Here is a 20,139-nt window from a genome sequence, read left to right as displayed (position 1 = left end):
TATATTTTTGTTTAATGGGAATACTATTGCAAAACCAAAGTGACCAGTATGGACGCAACTTGTGCCACAAGTCTGGCAGATTTGTATGTAGGGACTTCTGAAGAGAAGCATGTTTTCAATTATATGGAACCCTTCTTTGAAAATGTATCACATTGGTCGCACTTCATTGATAATGTGTTTTATATTTGGCAAAGCAATAGGGGACATCTGAATGCCTTCATCGAATGGTTAGATTGTGGTGACCCCAATTTAAGATTTACCTCTATGATTAGTCAAGATTATTGCAACTTTTTAGACATTAAGATTAAAGCTAAAGATTGCCTACTTTAAGTAAAACTATTTACAAAACCATCAGGTAGGAATACATTATTACATTACACAAGCAATTATATTAATTATGAATTATGAATTGTCAGAAGGACAATTTACCTTTTGACCAATTTCCTCGCTTCCAGTGAAATTGCCCGCATAAGGCCAACTTTGGAAAACATGCAATAAGAGATGACCCCAATAAATTGATAAAGAAAACTTACAAAAGAGCTAAATATTATAACAGATGCAGCCTTTTTGAAGATATCAAAAGAGAACAGAACAATAATAAAAGGTTTGCATGTATAACATTTTTTTCAAGTTTGAGCAATAATATTAAGAATTTGATCAATACAAACTAGTCACTATTGAATGAAATAGGTTAGGAAATCATAGAACACTCTATTTTTGCCTACAGGAGAAATGAACAATTAGAAATAGCTTAATTCATACATAAAGGGAACCAAAATTGACACAACAAAGTAGTATCCAGGGTGGCAAAAGATTACATGGACTTTGCTGGGTGGGATTTGCAGTAACTGTGGCACTATCATAAGAGGCAACAAGATATAACTGAGTGTCATTTGACATCAGTTTGCACTATGATAAGTTGTAGGACAAAGAATGTAATATATTTGATTGTCTGTCCTTGCAATAAAGGTTACTTAGGTGAAACTGTTAGAGAGATACAGATAAGGTTAAACGAATATAGATCAACGACTAGTACTGAGAAGAAAATTGCACTGTTACACTGGTTGGAGCAGAGACATAAGGAGAGTGATCTGAAATGGTGCATTTTGGAAAGTATTAGGAATACAGTGAGAGGGGGAGAGATAGACAATAAAAGGAAAATGAAGGAACAATACTACAGGTGTAAATTTAGCACATATAAATATGGTCTTAAAAATAGAGAAGAATGAGAACATTTGCTAAGATAACTGTTGATAATGTAAGAGATAACACCAATGACGTAATAAGAACGTGGTGACTGTTTTGTCTTGTTGCAAGAATACATTGAGTGTGAAAGAAGAAAATGCCATTTTACTAATTTCAGAAGCCAAGGTATCGCACTTGGGTAAAATAGTCCGCACTCAATAAATATATATAGATAGAAGTATTAGATGCACCCACATGTCTCCATAATCATGTATCCACAAACCAGGGACAGTTATGCAACACATTTATAAATCAGCTTGAGAATTAGGAACAGATAGATATTCAGCAATAGGGGCAATATTATTAAAAAATAATGGTTTACAATCAGTGTCTGGAGAAAGTTGCCCATATTTAATAAGATTGCATGTGACAGCACAGCAGCAGTGCAAATAATGTGATGGTTGCTCGACATGTGTGTAATAAACATCAGGGAACATGTTGTTTGTCAACAATAACTCTACATGTGAATATAGCAACTAAAAGGTGTCTGGCTTCATTATGGTGGCCAAAATGGAAATTACATTAACACGCATGTGCGGAGGACATTGCATATATAATCAGGAGGAGATTCCAAGATTGTGTTTATTTTTCAAATATTGATCGCAAGGATGGGCACATTTTACAAGAAGCTAAGGAGGAACTAAATATCTTGGTGCTTTTCTGAACAAATGTGTATTGACTTATTCCAAAATCTCCATACCGGAGACATAGATTAGAGTAAAATCAAGCAAACTAATGGTATGAGTCACAATATAAAAATAGTACATAAACAAATAGGCAGTAACTTTCCTGGTATAAAAGGTTAGTTTACTGCTGACACTTGAATTAAAGAACTATAGACCCAAAATCGATAACTATGAGGTGGCTAATAGAAAAAAAAAATCATATACATAAGGATAAACATGGAATCAGACTATGTTTGTCCTGTCACCTATATGGTGGCTACAATAGTCAGTAAACTAAGGCGGGAACGCTGAGTAGACACCGGACACTGAGGAAGGTTTTTGCTAAATGTTGGCCAGATAAGTCCGATGTAAAGGACGGGTATACAAGATTCCTGCAGTAGAAATTTAAGTTTATACTAAGTTGGGAGTGCAAACCATAAAAGAATTGTGATTTGTAATAACGCTATATTACATGAAGGAATTATGCAACAATCATCATACTTGGGTCACATAAATGATAGAGACCAGTATGGATGACATTATCTGACCAACCAAAATAGAGTGGTAATAAAGTTAGTATGTTGTGGTTATCTTTCACAGAACACGAGGAAGGATATCATTCAAGACTCCTAGTGATTTCTTATATGCTATTCTAATGAACAAAAAAAGAAAGAACAGTCCTCGGGAAACAAGGGCTAAATAGAGTGAACCCCTTTTATGTCTAATGCCTCATCATAAAACAGTAAATATGGGGTGAGTAAGAGTGGGGTAGTAATAACATGGAAAAATAGTGTATAATAAATATAATAAATATATATATCTTTGTATCCCATTCACAGAATCAGGACCCGATGATTAGCAGTCAGAAAGAAGGTGAGATTTAAACCTGCTCAGCATTCCAGGACTCGAGATCTGGATTTAAAATGTAGATAAATTAATATTACACTTGAGAAGTAAGTTACAGTATAAAATTTAAATTCTAAAATACCCTACTGTCTATATAGAGAGGGTCTCTGTATTAGGATGTGTCATAATTGATAAATTTGTTCTTTGTAGATATAAAACTTGTAGCATCAACAAATAAACCAAAGTGAGCAAATCACAGCAAAGGAACAAACTCTACTCCAAGATCAAGATTCTTGATTTTAAGGTATGTGCATATAAGATGAAATGCACCTTATATAAGATGGTATACACCTGAAATACAAACACTATGAGGAAATATATTGAAGGTTAGGAAACTCTAACATACAAGAGGAGTGACATATGGACAAATCCGTGAATGGCAAATTTAGCGGTATTTCCATGTGAGTGACACCTGTAAAGAAAATGGTATTGAAGGGCTGAATGGGGATACCTTCTGATACATTTGTGTGAGTCTGTTGTCAAGAGACAACCTGATGTGAAGATATGGAATGATGTGAAGAAGGGTTAGTAGCCATATAACACATTGAGCCTGTTTATGTAAATGTGTCTAATACAAGGTCTTAGCTTGGATGCTGAAAATAGATTTTTATCTTGTAGATACAATATATGCTTTATAGTTGTAAGTCCTGAAGAAGTTGGGTTGGACCAACTGTTATACCACTGAAACGATGAATTTTGTTTTTGTGTAAAAGAATTACTGAAATATTTGGAATCGTGAACATTTTAAAGTGGTATAGAGGTACTATTGTGATACGATATGTGTACAGTGCTTCTATTATTTTTTTAACATATAGAGCGTTGACTTATATAAATGCAATTTGAATAAAATTGTATGGAATATATTTTTTATTAGAATATGATTGTATGAAGCACAACGTCTTGATTATGACATTGATATTTATATAAACATGGAATTGTGTGTGTGGGGGGGGGGTTTATTCTCTGAATGAACAGAATTATATGTATGATAATAATGAGAAGAGTGTGTGACACAGAAGGGACCCTTTGGTCTTTGTAACCATAATATTGTTGTCAGAACATCGTCTCACAGAAATGTTGTGTGCTAAATACCACTTACAAAAAATTCACCCCATTGGAGGTAATTATAGAAAATCTGAATTCAGTTGTTAGACATGTGTAAACAATAATAAGGACAAAATATGTATGTACAACTGTATTTCTCAATACAACATTTTGGCATACAACCAGCAATACAGTGTCCTTCATGTTGTCCTGTGCCTTGTGTAGTTTATAGCATTAGATGTAGACTAGGCTCTCAAACACTTACTTTGCTAGTGTGATTGTTACAGTCAGTGTTTGAAAGCAGTTGTGAATCTAAGTTGGTCTTTTTTCTTAGGTGTTTTTATCTGTTGGTGAAGGAAGGAGGGGCATGTATGGTGTACAGCTTATTGAAAGAAAACTGGAATAAACTACACTTTACATCCACTCCCTGTACCCAGAAATGCAGCTGGTGAAGTTTATATCAGATGTATTTGTTGGGTTTTGCTTTAAGGAATCCGAATGTGAGGGGTGGAATTAAAATGGTTTTCTAATTAACAGATTGGCAGTTGAAAGTGCCTCTCTGCCTGGCTGGTCGCTGTACTCAAACCATCAAAAAAAGTCTTTAAAGAATAGGAGACTATCCTCTGATCCCACAGTGGCGACGAGGAGGACAACAAGGAGAACGACCTGCCGAGGCTAATGTTGCATTCCATTCCTTTCCTTTTGTTTTCTTCTCTGGTCACTCAGGGTGTGGATAAGTGGAGCAGATTAACGTAGGATGGGCGCTTGATGACTCAGATGACTTTTGTAAGTTGTTCAGGAGCACAAGCAGTTCCGGGGCACATTGTTTTTTATCTACTGGTGCTGGAGTGGTGTTTCAGGGTGTTGAGGAGCTCGCACGTGTGCATATGCACATGTAATTCCATGAATGCACCAGAGCGAACATTGTGCATCATAATGATGTGGTTGTGCTGATCGTTTCAGGTTCTTAGGAACAGCCGCCCACATGCACATGCACACTAGTGCTAATTGTTAAACTCTTTGGCACTTCAGGTATATATTTGTTTTCTTAATGATACTGTGATCCTTGCACGCATGTTGATTCACACACCCAACTGCCTTTAAGTAATTTCTACATTGAAAACTTTAAATTATTTGGATTTACAGACACCAGTAACTGAAGTGGCGGATGGTTCCCTATACTGTGATTTGGACACAGCATCGTTAAATAGGAGTTAAGACTTTGCACATTGTTAATTTTGTTTTACAAGTGTGTTGCACATATGTAACTGTATGGTTAGCATATATCAGGGCCATTAGAATTTCACATCTTTACTGCTAGTGTATTTTAGAAGTGTGTGTGTGTATTATTACTATATTTGTATGAGCAGGATGCAGCAAAACATAATTCCTCCCTCTGCCTTTATAATGAGCCCAGGTGCTCCACAGATTGAGTGGGAACAGTGAAAGGAAGGATTTGAAACTTATTTAAAGACTAAAGAGGGGGAAGTATTCACACAAAAGAAAACATTTGCTATTTTAAGTCTTTCTGTGGGTCCTGAGGTGAGGAAAATTTTAACTGTCACAATATGAAGTAGGTACCCTGATACTAAGAAAAGGGATGGGTATATAATCAATCAATCAATCAAGCCATTTCTAAAGCGCACTACTCACCCGGAGGGTCTCAAGGCGCTGGGGGGGGGGCTACTGCTCGAACAGCCAGGTCTTGAGCTTCTTCCTGAAGGAGAGGTGGTCTTGGGTCAGGCGCAGGTCGGTCGGGAGGGAGTTCCAGGACTTGGCGGCCAGGTAGGAGAAGGACCTTCCTCCTGTTGTCGCTCTTCGGATGCGGGGGACGGCGGCGAGGGCGTGGCTGGCTGATCGGAGATGGCGTTTGGGAGCGTAGAAGTTGAGGCGGTTGTTGAGGTAGCTCGGGCCTTGGTCGTGTAGGGCTTTGTGTGCGTGGGTGAGGAGGCGGAAGGTGATTCTCTTGTTGACGGGGAGCCAGTGCAGGTCTCTCAGATGTCTGGAGATGTGGCTGCTTCGGGGGATGTCGAGGATGAGTCTGGCTGAGGCGTTCTGTATCCGCTGGAGTCTCTTCTGGAGCTTGGCGGTGGTTCCGGCGTAGAGGGCGTTGCCGTAGTCCAGTCGGCTGGTGACAAGGGCCTGGGTGACCGTCTTCCTGGTCTCGGTGGGGATCCACCGGAAGATCTTCCGTAGCATGCGCAGGATGTTGAAACAGGACGAGGAGACGGCGTTGACTTGTCTGGTCATGGAGAGGGAGGAGTCCAGGATGAAGCCCAGGTTTCGTGCGTGGTCTGTCGGTTTGGGTGCGGTGCCCAGGGCGGGGGGCCACCAGGAGTCGTCCCAGGCGGAGGGCGAGGAGCCCAGGATGAGGACTTCCGTCTTGTCTGAGTTCAGTTTCAGGCGGCTGGTCATCATCCACTCGGCTACGTCTTTCATCCCTTCGTGGAGGTTGGCTTTGGCGGTGGCGGGGTCGTTGGTCAGGGAGAGGATCAGCTGGGTGTCGTCGGCGTAGGAGATGATGTTGAGGTTGTGTTGGCGTGCGATGGCCGCAAGGGGGCTCATGTAGACGTTGAAGAGGGTGGGGCTGAGTGAGGATCCTTGGGGGACGCCGCAGATGACTTCGGTGGCCTCTGACTTGTACGGTGGTAGGCGGACTCTCTGTGTCCTTCCGTCAAGGAAGGAGATGATCCATTCCAGTGCCTTCTGGATTCCGACGTTGCTGAGGCGCTGCACTAGGGTGCGGTGGCAGACAGTGTCGAATGCCGCGGAGAGGTCTAGGAGGATGAGGGCCGCTGTTTCTCCGTTGTCCAGCAGGGCTCGGATGTCATCGGTGGCAGCGATGAGGGCGGTCTCGGTGCTGTGGTTGGCACGGAAGCCAGACTGTGAAGGGTCGAGGGATCCATTCGTCTCGAGGAAGGCGGCCAGCTGCTTGTTGACGGTCTTCTCGATGACTTTGGCTGGAAACGGGAGGAGCGAGATGGGGTGGTAATTCTTGAGTTCGGTGGGGTCCGCTGTTGGTTTCTTTAGTAGAGCACTGAGTTCGGCGTGCTTCCAGCTCTCAGGGAAGGTGGCGGTGTCGAAGGAGGTGTTGATGATGTCTCGCAGGTGGGGTGCGATGACAGCGTCGGCCTTGTTGAATAGGTGGTGAGGGCAGGGGTCGGTCGGAGATCCGGAGTGGATAGAGTTCATCGTGTGGATGGTGTCTTCTGTGTTGATCGGGGTCCAGGCGCTGAGGGTGGTGGTGGGGGGCGTTGGTGCGGTCGTGGGGGGCGTTGTTTGTGGGGTGAAGCTGTTGTGTATGTCAGCGATCTTGTTTTGCAAGTAGGAGGCGAGGGAGTTGCAGAGGTCTTGCGATGGGGTGATGTCGTTGTTTCCGGCGTTGGGGTTGGAGAGCTCTTTCACGATGTTGAAGAGTTCCTTGCAGTAGTGTGCGTTGTTGTCCAGCCGGTCCTTGAATGCAGTTTTCTTGGTGGCGTGGATTAGTTGATGGTGCTTCCGGGTGGCGAGCTTGAGGGTGGTCATGTAGTCCGGTGTTGGCTCCCTTCTCCAGGCTTTCTCGAGGGCTCGGCAGTTCTTTTTGGAGCTCTTGAGTTCGTCGGTGAACCATGGGGCCTTCTTGCTGCCGGGTCTGTTGGGCGGGGTCCTCAGTGGGGCGAGTTCGTCCGCGCAGGTGCTGATCCACTTCGTGAGGTTGTCGGCGGCCTGGCTAGGGTTCGCTGAGCTGGCTGGAGGGTGCTGTCTCAGGGAGGCGGCGAGCTGGTCGGCTGAGATCTTGTTCCAGCTTCTACGAGCCTCTTGTTGCTGGTGGTGGTGGATCGTGGTTCTTCTGAAGGTGAAGTGGACGCAGCTGTGGTCCGTCCAGTGGAGTCCAGTGGCGTGGCTGAAGGCGATGTCTTTGCTGGATGAGAAGATGGCGTCGAGTGTGTGTCCGGCGAGGTGGGTGGGGGTGTTGAGTGCGTTGAGGGTGACGGCGTCGTACGTCCGGCGGGTGGGGTGGGGTCCTCTGGGGCCAGGGGTTCGGGCGCTGGGCGCGGGCCATGCACGGACGGGCGCAGACGGGCTTACCTTTGGCGCACCTTCGGCGCACAATCAGCGCGCCCGCTGCGCGCGCACGCTGCGCGTTGGCCACTCTGCCATATGAGGAGAGTGCGGGGGCGGAAACGCGGCCGGGGCTGGGCGAGGGGGGGGAGCCCAGGGGCTGGGAAAACGGCGGGAACGATCGGCGGCGAAGCAAGCAGGTGGCAGGGGGCACAGACAGGAGATCCGCAAACCAAGCGGAACCGGCGGTCAGGGCACGGCAGAGGGCGCAGGGCCCAGCACAGGGCAGAGGTGGCACCAGGGGACGGGCTCACTCGCGGGGAGTGTGCTCGGGGGGTGACCTGTCCGGGGACAGAGGTCACTGCACCTGGCTGGCAGCGACGGCCTTAAGTAGTCTCGTGGGAGGGAGGGGCAGCTGGGAGGGGGAGCGGGGTGGCGAATGGGGAGTGCGTGCGAGGGGAGGGGGCGGGGCCGCAGGGGGGCAGCGGCGGGGAGGTGGCGTGAAACGCGGCCGGGGCTGGGCGAGGGGGGGGGAGCCCAGGGGCTGGGAAAACGGCGGGAACGATCGGCGGCGAAGCAAGCAGGTGGCAGGGGGCACAGACAGGAGATCTGCAAACCAAGCGGAACCGGCGGTCAGGGCACGGCAGAGGGCGCAGGGCCCAGCACAGGGCAGAGGTGGCACCAGGGGACGGGCTCACTCGCGGGGAGTGTGCTCGGGGGGTGACCTGTCCGGGGACAGAGGTCACTGCACCTGGCTGGCAGCGACGGCCTTAAGTAGTCTCGTGGGAGGGAGGGGCAGCTGGGAGGGGGAGCGGGGTGGCGAATGGGGGGTGCGTGCGAGGGGAGGGGGCGGGGCCGCAGGGGGGCAGCGGCGGGGAGGTGGCGGGAAACGCGGCCGGGGCTGGGCGAGGGGGGGGGGAGCTCAGGGGCTGGGAAAATGGCGGGAACGATCGGCGGCGAAGCAAGCAGGTGGCAGGGGGCACAGACAGGAGATCCGCAAACCAAGCGGAACCGGCGGTCAGGGCACGGCAGAGGGCGCAGGGCCCAGCACAGGGCAGAGGTGGCACCAGGGACGGGCTCACTCGCGGGGAGTGTGCTCGGGGGTGACCTGTCCGGGGACAGAGGTCACTGCACCTGGCTGGCAGCGACGGCCTTAAGTAGTCTCGTGGGAGGGAGGGGCAGCTGGGAGGGGGAGCGGGGTGGCGAATGGGGAGTGCGTGCGAGGGGAGGGGGCGGGGCCGCAGGGGGGCAGCGGCGCGGGAGGTGGCGGGAAACGCGGCCGGGGCTGGGCGAGGGGGGGGAGTCCAGGGGCTGGGAAAACGGCGGGAACGATCAGCGGCGAAGCAAGCAGGTGGCAGGGGGCACAGACAGGAGATCCGCAAACCAAGCGGAACCGGCGGTCAGGGCACGGCAGAGGGCGCAGGGCCCAGCACAGGGCAGAGGTGGCACCAGGGGACGGGCTCACTCGAGGGGAGTGTGCTCGGGGGGTGACCTGTCCGGGGACAGAGGTCACTGCACCTGGCTGGCAGCGACGGCCTTAAGTAGTCTCGTGGGAGGGAGGGGCAGCTGGGAGGGGGAGCGGGGTGGCGAATGGGGAGTGCGTGCGAGGGGAGGGGGCGGGGCCGCAGGGGGGCAGCGGCGGGGAGGTGGCGGGAAACGCGGCCGGGGCTGGGCGAGGGGGGGGGAGCCCAGGGGCTGGGAAAACGGCGGGAACGATCGGCGGCGAAGCAAGCAGGTGGCAGGGGGCACAGACAGGAGATCCGCAAACCAAGCGGAACCGGCGGTCAGGGCACGGCAGAGGGTGCAGGGCCCAGCACAGGGCAGAGGTGGCACCAGGGGACGGGCTCACTTGCGGGGAGTGTGCTCGGGGGGTGACCTGTCCGGGGACAGAGGTCACTGCACCTGGCTGGCAGCGACGGCCTTAAGTAGTCTCGTGGGAGGGAGGGGCAGCTGGGAGGGGGAGCGGGGTGGCGAATGGGGAGTGCGTGCGAGGGGAGGGGGCGGGGCCACAGGGGGGCAGCGGCGGGGAGGTGGGGGGAAACGCGGCCGGGGCTGGGCGAGGGGGGGGGAGCCCAGGGGCTGGGAAAACAGCGGGAACGATCGGCGGCGAAGCAAGCAGGTGGCAGTGGGCACAGACAGGAGATCCGCAAACCAAGCGGAACCGGCGGTCAGGGCACGGCAGAGGGCGCAGGGCCCAGCACAGGGCAGAGGTGGCACCAGGGGACGGGCTCACTCGCGGGGAGTGTGCTCGGGGGGTGACCTGTCCGGGGACAGAGGTCACTGCACCTGGCTGGCAGCGACGGCCTTAAGTAGTCTCGTGGGAGGGAGGGGCAGCTGGGAGGGGGAGCGGGGTGGCGAATGGGGAGTGCGTGCGAGGGGAGGGGGCGGGGCCGCAGGGGGGCAGCGGCGGGGAGGTGGCGGGAAACACGGCCGGGGCTGGGCGAGGGGGGGGGAGCCCAGGGGCTGGGAAAACGGCGGGAACGATCGGCGGCGAAGCAAGCAGGTGGCAGGGGGCACAGACAGGAGATCCGCAAACCAAGCGGAACCGGCGGTCAGGGCACGGCAGAGGGCGCAGGGCCCAGGACAGGGCAGAGGGAACAATATATATCGAACAAAACAAAGAAATACCCTTTTTACAAATGGTCAAATGAAACACTCTAATTATGTAAACCACTAGACAAGCTAACCAGATACAATGAATCCGTGACTTATATTACAACATAAATAATCAAAAGAATATGATATGATAATTTCCAAGTTGCCGAGATAGTAAACTGAAAAAGGAAAGTCTTAGTTCAAATCAAACAAGTCATGCAATATAAAAAAGGACTTCTTATAAAAATATACTTTTTTATTAAAAACGGATTCAATTAATTCACAAAGTTCACTAAAATTCATTTACATAGTCTTATCAATTAAATTAATTTTTACATGATTTTAAAAACATAAATTAAAAACTATCTGTTTGCAACTACATTAAAAATGTTATTGTTAAAAGAACTGTTGACGCGGCGTTTCAGTGATAGCAAATGTTTCATCACCTTCTTCAGGACAAGAATATCAATATTTTATCTAAATGACAATATAAAAGAAAACTATATTAACATCAAAGAAACATTCAATGTTTACATTACAATATGTGCAAGTTGGAAGAATAAAGTTCACGTGATTCATAACATTTATTGTTTACCCAGTTTGTATGAATACATAACCTGTATTCATCTTATAAAATAGAGGACTTTTCATTTGAAAGCCTCCAAACAGGATTTTAAAGAATATATAACGACATACCAAAAAGAGTATATCTGTGGCCTCTACAGATCATGTTATCTTCTGTCAAAGTGGATATATCTCCAGTGTATGGTATCTTAGATCGCTGTTCTTCAATCAACAGGTTTAAATTCTATAATGAATACAATATTTTATCGTAAAGAATCATCTCTAGATAATATTTTTATAGTAAGAAAAATATAATTCAAAGCCCATCTGTACAGTCTGGCTACTTCTTTAAAGACTCGTACAATCGAGATGTCAGTTTTCCTTTTTGAAATATCAAGGTCGCTGAAATAAAGCAATCTGTGGCTAATAAGACTTATGAGAACTGTTGGAACCCAAGGTTCCCTATTGTTACTGACAAATCACTTTTACCATTTTTCACCTTGGTTTTTAAATATCAAGGAATCATTTATTATCAATTTATCGAAAGCCCAAGTTTGACTGATAACTATGTCAGCTTTTTATATTCCCTAAAAGGAAATAGAGACACTATGAGTATAAATTTCAGGCTTTAGGTGGATTAAAATACAACTACCTTATAGGTTTTAGCTTACCTGGCAGGCCATATACTTCTGAAGTGGAAAGACCTTTTTACATCTAATCTTTGATCCAAATATGATTCCTTGCTATTTTAAAACAAGGTGAGAATTTGATAAAAGTGATTTGTCAGAAACAATAGGGAATCTCGGGTTCCAACAGTTCTCATATGTCTTATTAGCCACAGATTTCTTTATTTCAGCTACCTTGATATTTCAAAAAGAAAAACCGACATCTTGATTGTACAAGTCTTTAAAGAAGTAGCCAGACCGTACAGGTGGGCTTTGAATTATATTCTTCCTACTATAAAAATATTGTCTAGAGAGGATTCTTTACGATAAATACAATAAAGTATTGTATTCATTATAGAATTTAAACCTGTTGATTGAAGAACAGCGATCTAAGATATTATACGCTGGAGATATATCCGCTTTGACATAAGATAAGATGATCTGTAGAGGCCACAGACAAACTCTTATAGGTATGTCGTTACATATTCTTTAAAAATCCTGTTTGGAGGCTTTAGAATGATAAGTCCTCTATTTTACAAGATGAATACAGGTTATGTATACATACAAACTGGCTAAACAATAGATGTAATGAATCACGTGAACTTTATTCTTCCAACTTGCACATATTGTAATGTAAACAATGAATCTTTCTTTGATGTTAATATAGTTTTCTTTTATATTGTTATTTAGATAAAATATTGATTTTCTTGTCCTGAAGAAGGTGATGAAACATTTGTTAACACCAAAACGCAGCATCAACAGTTCTTTTAACAATTTTTATGTATTTGCCAATAGATTGTTTTTTAATGTATGTGTTTAAATTCATGTAAAAATTCATTTAATTGATAAGACTATATACATCAATTTAAGTGAACTTTGTGAATTAATTGAATCAGTTTTTAATTTTAAAAAAGTATATATATACAGGAAGTCCTTTTTTATATTGTATGACTTGTTTGATTTTACTTAAGACTTTCCTTTTTCAGTTTACTATCTCAGCAACTTGAAAATTATCATATGGCATATTCTTTTGATTAATGATGTTGTAATTTAAGTCACGGATTCATTATATCTGGTTAGCTTGTTTAGTGGTTTACATAATTAGTGTGTTTCATTTGACCATTGGAAAAGGGGAATTTCTTTGTTTTGTTCAAGTAAAATTTTAAAACATTTACCAGCATTCAATATGATGGGGCAAGGGGATGGATTGAGTGAATGGACTACTGCCATTAAGACACTGTACTCTCACATTGGGAAAAAGAAGAAATGTGATATGGAGAGAAACACCTTTTTTAAACATCAGTTGTCAGGGGAGTCAGTTGAGTTCCATGTTGGGGCTTTGAAAATTTTAGCAGTCTCATGTGAATATGGATCATTTGAGGATGTAATCAGGTTGTGGAAAAAAACGAACAAAAAGCTACAAGAGAAGTTGGTAACCTCATAACATTTAACTTGGGAGAAAGCAGTTGAAATTGCTAGTAGCATAGAATCTACTTCTACTTATATGGAAAAGATGTCACTAAGCACTCAAGAACATGTAGTGCAGAGAGTGGACAATGTAAAATAGAAAGAGAAGTAATTTGTGGTGAAAATGAAAATTGTGAAGTGTGACATATGTGGGCACAAAAATAATCTGGGAAATTCCTCAGTGTGTCCTACTGTCGACAAAAAGTGTGCCAAGTGCAAATGAAAGTGGCATTTTGCTAAAGTGTGTAATTCTGGTAATACCAAAATCAGCACCTAAGTATGTTAATGTGGTTTAGACAACATTGAGCAATGAAGTCAAGTCTGAGTCCTATGAGAACAGTGTGGTACTCTGAGTACAAGAAACAGAGGGGGGTGTATTTGAAGGGTGATGTAATGCAAATTGGAACATGTGGTATAAAAAACCATATTGTCTCATTAATGTGCCGAGTGTTCCAATTAACATGATGGCGGATTCTGGATCCTTTTTCATGGTAATTGGTAACAAGGAATGGGAAATATTTAACAAAGTGGATCTTAGTAATTCATGTTTGCGACCTGTTGCATATAGAGGAAAGCACATAGAAGTGTTGGTGAAATGTTTTGCTGTTCTGGACTCCAAAGGGAAAAAAGCACAGGTTACAGTGTATTTGACTAAGGATGTTTCATGTCTATTGGGTGGCTGAAACAAAGGAACTTAGGGGTTAATTTGGATCCCAATAGTCCTGATTAGGTATTATTTCAAAAAGATTGCATCATGGGTGCTATGGACGAGCCAAATTAAACTCCAGGCAAATTTGTGCTTGTACAGTACAGACTGGTAGCTTCAATAAATGCCTTTAGCATTGACATTAAGCCCGATTTAGGTCAAAATAATGTCCCAAATGCAAGTGTGGGCATCAATTTGCTTTTGCTTACTTTGTGGATTGCTGTCAAGTCCGGACCAGAAAGATTTTGAAGAAGTGCTGGAAGGCGAAGGTAAGAGCCTTAGATGATGTTGCCAAAGCCTTGATGTGCGGAGTTTGAAGACTGCGTTCGTTGAACAAAACTTCTATGTAGTTTATGCTAGGTACCCTTTCAATCTTCTGGGTGTTTATAAACCAAACTCCTTTTTTGAGTCTCTTATTACCGAAGATTAAAATCTTCGTTTTCAATGTATTGATACTGAGTTTGTTTATTGCACAATATTCGGCCAGGCATGTCAAGGCTCTTTGAAGACCATTTGCAGTTTAGTTCAAAAGTATTGTATCATCAGCATATTATAGCATATGATCCCTCTACCCTTGGAGTTTGGGTAGAAATCAGTTTGCTCTGCCACGGTGGTCATTCAGGTCTGCAAGATATAAATTAAAAAGCAAAGGTGCCAAAATACAACCTTGCTTGAGGCCCCAGTTGGTATAAATCTCGACTGAGTCGGCCCATTTGCTAGACATTCATACTTTGACCCATGTATTTGTAGAAATACTTCTAAAAGCAACCAATAGATGTGGTGGTATACTCCATGCTGCCAGTTTGGCCCACAGCAACTTTCTGTCTACTTTCTCGAAGGCCGCTGCAAAATCAATAAATGCATTATAAAACTGCCCAGCCCCCCTTTTCATAGCATTATTGATTAAGATCAATATACATTGTTGATTGATCTTTGTGCCCTGCCCCTTTGAAATCCAGTCTGAATGGTGAGGAAAGCAAATGGATCATTGAGAATGTGCATTGATTTTAGAGACCTAAATCAGAGAATCTGGGAAGACAGGCATCCGTTGCTGAACATAGCTAAAATGGTAGCTTCACTTAAAGTTGCCAAGGTGTTTACAGCCCCTGATATGATGGCTGCATATCATCAGATTACATTGAAGCATGTATTAAGTAATTTGACATCATTCAGTACGCTTGAAGGGCATTTAGATTTAAGTGCATGCCATTTGATCTGGCCTCTGCCTCGTCTGTTTTTTAACGTGTGGTGGCGGTATTGTGTAAAGGTAAACCAAATGTCAGGTATTTTCAGGATGACATCTTAGTTTTTAGTCAAGATATGTCCTCCCATGACAAGTCTCTTGGCATGGTTTTGTCTGTGTTAAAGGAGAAAAGCATAACATTAAGTGCCTATAAGTGCAAGTTTCCATTGGATTGTGTCGACTATTTAGGTTACAAGATTACAGCATGTGGTGTTGAACTGAAAGAAAGCCTAGTAAAAGCAACATCATAATTTCCCACTCCTGTCAACAAAGATCAGATACGTTCTTTTTTGGGCTTGGTTGAATTTTATTTCTGGTTTATCCCCAAGTGTGCCAAAGAACACATAACCTTAGATCTGTGCTCAAGAAGAACAAGAAATTTGTGTGGAGCAAAGATGTGTATGAGAATTTCAAATTTTCAAGAAAGAAGTGAATAATGCCATTTCCTTGGAACCTTTTGACACACGTGACCCTTTCATTATTGTCACTGATGCCAGTCAGTATGGATTGGGGGCAGTTTTGTTGCAGAGTAGTGAAGGGAAGGATGAAATAGTTGCATTTATATCTTGAGCCTTTAGTTGTGCTGAAAGTATGCGTTCTGTGATAGAGCGAGAAGCCTTGGCTTGCTGATGGGGGGTTGATCATTTTAGGAACTACGTGTGGGGTGTGGAGTATACTATTAGGGTGGACAACAATCCTTTGGTCAATTTGTTTACAACTAGAGGAGCTAGCAATGTTATGCCACGCATTGCCAAGTGGCAATTTAAACTACCGAAATTTCAGTATCATGTAGAATATATTCTTAGTGAGAAGAATATATTTGCGTAATGTTTATCTTGTTTACCTTTAAAGGAGAATGTGAGTGTGGTTGAGAATGAGGAAGAAAATTTCAGCATGGTTGGGACAGTTGGCAGTCTCACTAATGGTAGTATTTCAGAGAGCCAATGGAAATCTGCTCTGGACTGTGATGACATCTTACAGGATGTAAAGGGTTTGATTGGCAACGATTGGCCCAAAGACAAGGTGGCTATGCATATTAACTCCTTTAAGCTCGTATTTTCAGAGCTAAGTATATTAGATGGCATACTAAAAAGTGGAACTTTACAGTGGTGTCCGTGGCAAGGTTTTGGAGCTAGCACATGATGGTCATTTAGGGATGAGGGCCATGATTCGGAGGATATGGGATAGGTTTTGATTGTCAGGATTAGACAAAGAAGTAGAGCATTTTGTGATAGAGTATGTAGCATATGCCATCAATGATAAGTCTCAAGTTGCTCTACCCAGTCCTGTGGAACCTGTGCCTGTCTCCGACAAAGCTTGGTTCAAACTGGATATCATACATCCTATGAATGTTGTTAAAGAGAGTTGGAAACATGAGATTGTGCTTATTGTTTACTTTTCGCAGTGGCCGAGGTGAAATTTGTGAGGTCATCTAACACATCAGAAGTTATTGGATTTTTGCAATCTGTGTTTATGAGAGAAGTGGTTCCTAGTGAATTAGTGACAGATATTGGAGTTTTACATCGGTTGAATTAGAGGAATTTCTATCACATTGGGGTGAGAAATATGCTAAAACATTTTTTTACCATCTCTACAGCAATGGTCTAGTTAGAAAGGTGTAATAGAGTCATTAAGGACAATGTTCAATAATCCATTGCTAGTGGTTTAGACTGGTGCAAGGAAATTAAAGACTTGCTGTGGGCTATTCGCATCACTCTCAATGCCTTCACTGGTGTGTCTCGATTTACCCTCCTCAAGAGTCGGGTACCAGCCACCAAGTTGGTCTGTCCATAGATGGGAAGGTCTAGGTTGTATGAGAAGTTGTAATCAGTGATGGCACAAAAGAAGTATGCCTGTGGTACAAAGCCTGGGAGTGCAAATACGTTTAGTGTTTAAACCAGGGGAAGTGGTCAGAGTTTGATTACCGGGCATCATAACCAAGGGTCAGTCCAAGTTGTCATGCCCAAAAAAGGGTATTCATGTCAAGGATTGTGTGATCATATTAGAGGGTGGAAAGTGGTGGAATAAGGAGACGTTTTCTCCCCAGAGGTGTGTTGGTGTGAGTCAGGAAGTTCAGTCAGGAAATAACTGTGGAAATGAGGATGATTTGGGGAATGATGAACAATAATCCCATAACATGACAATGTTGAGGACGCCTAAGGACAGGAGACCTCCTATGAAATTACGTGGCTATGTGTAGTTGTGGTATCATTTTCCTAATGTGATATCCTATGTAGTACATGACTTTCTAATACTCTTTATTTTACTGATGGTCATAATGAGAAGTGTGTTTATTGTTTATTATTTTATTTTATTTATTGAGTTTTATGTAGCACTGATCTGACCCGAGGGCATCAGAGCACTTCACAGAGATTCAGACAAGCAGAAAAATCCTGAGATATGTTTGTAGTAAATACATAGACATAGTGACAGAAAGTAACACGGTATACAAACATTCCATTAGCAGCAGTACATAAGATACATTTTGAGTGAAATATGGGTAAATGGTGACAGTATGTGACAAAGTATAAGAGACCATTAGGGAAAGATGCTGATTTTTAGGTAGATTACAAGTACACATAATGATATGGCGCTTTACAGGGCACTGCATCAATTGTACGTCCTTGCCGAAGGGGTAGTTAAAAATAAAAGTACATACTAACAGCAAAAAACAGCAGAGCAAGAACAATCAGTCTTTGAGATGGACAATATAGCTCTGAGGTAACTGGGGTAAGGCCTCGTGCGGGCAAGGAGGATTAGAGGCACAGTTTTCCTCTGGGTAGTGTTGCACTGATTTATTTAGAGGGTGTAAAGCAAAGTGCCCGCAGGCTAGTCAGGTGCTCAAGGGGGTGGATTTAGGTATTTGTTGAGGAGTAAAAGCTTCAGTTAATTCTCGAAGTGCGGGAAGGATTAATTTTCCCATAGGTCCTGGTGCAGGAAGTTCCAAATTCTAAGAGCATTCTCAGAGAAGGAGCGGGTGCAAGATTTCGCTCTCTTAAATTTTGGTGGAATCAGGAGTAGACTGTTCGAGCTTCACAGATGGCTCTTTAGACCGGGTTTTGATCAAATATTTGTGAGGTAGATTAGTTTTTCAGTGTAGAGCGCTTTGTGAGTTATACAGGCATTTTTTAATATGCATGAGGGATCCCTATTCTATGATTTCTTTCTTTTCTATATTCTGTTTTCCTCAGTGCTGCTCCCTGGATGTTGGTCTGCACCAGGGACTCGCAGAGGCCCTATGATGAAGCATGCCACTCATTGAGTGGGTGAGGGCAGTATTTGCACCCCTGTGGTACTCCCAAATTGAGTCGTTAATTTACAGCTCTTGCCTCTCCTTTTTGTCTAGGTAAAGAAGAGTTTCTACATTTTTATTGAAAAAAAGATTTTATTGTAGCCGGAAGGGACTGGCTGGCCCAAGTCCTAGAGGGTAATATATACAGAAAAATTGATTCTGAGTTATTACCTTTAGTTACTAGTCCTTCTCGTGCAGTGGCTGCCTTCTCTTCGCCATGGCCACTCTCCTTCCTCGTCCTAGCTGTCCTTTTTCTTAGACAACCCCTATGTTGAACTTCTTGCGCGTACGCATGCACATTTGTAAGACGTACAGCGTAGGGTTTATCAGAGAAGAAGGACGGGGAGGAGGAGGAAGGAGAGCAGCCACGGTGAGGAGGAGGCAGCCGGGGCAGGTAAGTGCCTTTTTTATTACTTTGGTAGGGTCGAGAGGCCTAACTATACTACGCCACGGAGCCATAGTTTTGCCTAAGTAGGCAAAACTACGTAAACTACTCTGGTGGAGCGTAGTTACCCACCCAGGCTTAATAAAAGCACCATCACTGTACATATTATGCAGATCCTGAAATAAGGTCAGTGCAAGGCATACAATGACACATATCATAACATAAGGGCATAAAATGCAGCAGTTAGTTTAGGGAGCTCACATAGAATCATAAATGTTGTGCATACTAGGCAATCCTGTATTAGTACTCGTTATCCTGACTTTGCATGGCATAAGCAGAACATACTTCTTTACATCGAGGCCCAGAAATGCAAAACATATATAATTACCCCAGCATCCCCAAGGACACATCAATACCATACAGACCATGCTAAAATAATAGACCACAGTTCACCAGTGCTACCATTATATGGCGAAACTAGATTCCATGCGCGACACAGGTGTACCCTAGCAGTAATGTGGTACACTGTTCCTCAGACATAGGTTACTGGGCCACCTGCCCTCCTACAACAGGGATTACAGTATTTGATAGTTTCAGCAGAAATAGGACTTCTGTCGATGAGTCCTTCCTGTCCTGCTAGTGGAGTTGTGGCTGCAAAGGTATGCCGCAGGAGGAGGGTGCACACATTCCCCACGTCGGCAGGGAGACCTCACTAGAACCTCCACGTATGGAACCATCCAAGGCAGCTCCCCGTGAGTGTGTAGTGCAGCCGCCAAAACTGAGCCCCTCTGTACAAGGACTGCAGACCAGGGAAAGGCCCTCATTCTCCCACATTCATGGATCTACTTGGTCTCCCCTCTAACAGAGCAATGCCTGGCTGCCTGTAAGGGACTCATGTAAAGTACCGTGGGGTGGTCCCCGATCATTGGGGTGATCAGATGCTCCTCTAGTGCGACGCCTTCCTTGAGAAGAAGAGGGGGTGGGGCCCACAGCAGCAGCCCTAATATTTGTAGGCAGGACCCACAGCACCCAGATCCCGGCTTCCTCTGGGCACAGGTTCTGTCATGAGGCATTGACACAGAACAGCATGATGGCCTCGTCCCAAAGCACCATTCTTCCTGTGTCTGGGAGAGGAAAGTGCTCACGACACGATGGCAGTAGAAATCAGGAGCACACACCAGTGCTAGCGACTCGCTGCTAGAAAAAAGTTAACCTGAACTGGAAGTGAAGAATAAAGTGCTCACCACACGCTTAGTTTTTAAAAGCACAGGACAGACCAAATGGGATATTTGTTGGCCTTGAGATCCAGAGAACAGAGGGA

Source organism: Triturus cristatus, chromosome 5_1 (genome assembly GCF_964204655.1).
Source record: "Triturus cristatus chromosome 5_1, aTriCri1.1, whole genome shotgun sequence".
NCBI lineage: Eukaryota > Metazoa > Chordata > Amphibia > Caudata > Salamandridae > Triturus > Triturus cristatus.
Note: the sequence above shows the minus strand (reverse complement) of the source record.